The sequence below is a fragment of the Alligator mississippiensis genome, chromosome 3 (assembly GCF_030867095.1).
Source record: "Alligator mississippiensis isolate rAllMis1 chromosome 3, rAllMis1, whole genome shotgun sequence".
Lineage (NCBI taxonomy): Eukaryota > Metazoa > Chordata > Crocodylia > Alligatoridae > Alligator > Alligator mississippiensis.
In genome coordinates, this window is record NC_081826.1 from 74,097,657 (window position 1) to 74,098,913 (window position 1,257).

Consider the following 1,257-nt stretch of genomic DNA (forward strand, 5'->3'; position numbering starts at 1 on the left):
ATGTTTCCCGTCAAAAAGGAGGTTAATCAAACATTTCTAGTAAAAGACCTTTTTCAATAGAATTTTCTACTGGAAACATCTAAATGAAGTGTTTCAATTCAGTTTATTAACAGATTCATCTCATAAATAGTCATTGTTTTGTTCATGTGAACTTCTGTGATGACTTCAGTGAATATTTCATATCCCTCATGCCTTCATTCCCCATTATAATATCAACATATTGAAATTTCAAGAAAGATGTAAATTACCTTTTTTAACAGTTCTAACTTACAAGTATTGCCCAAATCTTTTCCAGATTTTGCTAAAATTACACTCTGTTGGGTATCTTGATCAGCTACATAATTGAGTCTAATGAGATTAGAAATATCACTAGCATGTAGAAAGAACTGTTAAGTAAGGCCCAGTATATTCCTTGAATCAATAGCCAAGGAACTGGGTACTCTTTGCTTGTACTTGGACAGAGTTTTGACCAAAATGTAAACTTTTATTTAAATTAGTTTTTTTTAATCCTTTAGAATTTTTTTTATTTTTTTTTTTTTATCGGGGGAGAGCGCGAACGCAGTCCCCCACTACCACAAATTATGCAGTAGAGTTTCCCGCATTTGGGGAAATCGCAGGGGTCAGCACGCCCGGAGTGCAAGGGGCGAGCCTCACCCTGGGAAAACCTCCTACTGGATCAAGGTATCTCCCCTGCCAGGTATATAAATTGATTATGTGCGTTCCCCTCTTGAAATAATCCTAACAAATCTATGAACAACCCTTTCATTTTAATAGAATGTCAATTCTGAAATGTAGAAATGACAGTTGAAACTTCCACTTCATGCTATTTCATTACTGATCATATTAGTAACAATGAATCCAGTTAATGTAACATGCTTATGACTCAATCCATATAGGCCTTCAAAAATCAAAAACCCATATGACCTTACCCAGTTGCCAAAATTTCTATCACCCCCTTGAACAGCATTTCTTGTGCAGTTAAATGTTGCCAATACAAAAAACAAACAAAAGAAAAAAAACCCCAAAAAACTATGGCATATTTGAAAGGAAAATGTGAGAAGGTCAGAAAATACATTGAATTTAATATCAATGATGATTGAAACCTATGGGAGCAGGAGATGAGTATTGCTTCTGCACTCTATTTAGATTGTGGCAACTTCTATGTAGAAGCACAAGCTTAAATCAGAGATGTAAACTTATGTCCTGTGTGGCATGGGGTGGACAGGCCAGCAGCAGTGGCAGATGCCATTCTTGAAC

At 35.8% G+C, this 1,257-nt stretch overlaps 1 non-coding gene across 1 annotated transcript; it reads right to left on the minus strand.

Moving 5' to 3' along the window:
• Positions 1–541: 541 nt before the first annotated feature.
• LOC132249710 (U1 spliceosomal RNA) lies at positions 542–705 on the minus strand. Its single transcript, XR_009461275.1, has one exon. It is a non-coding gene; the product is annotated as a U1 spliceosomal RNA (small nuclear RNA).
• Between the last annotated feature and the right edge of the window lie 552 nt (positions 706–1,257).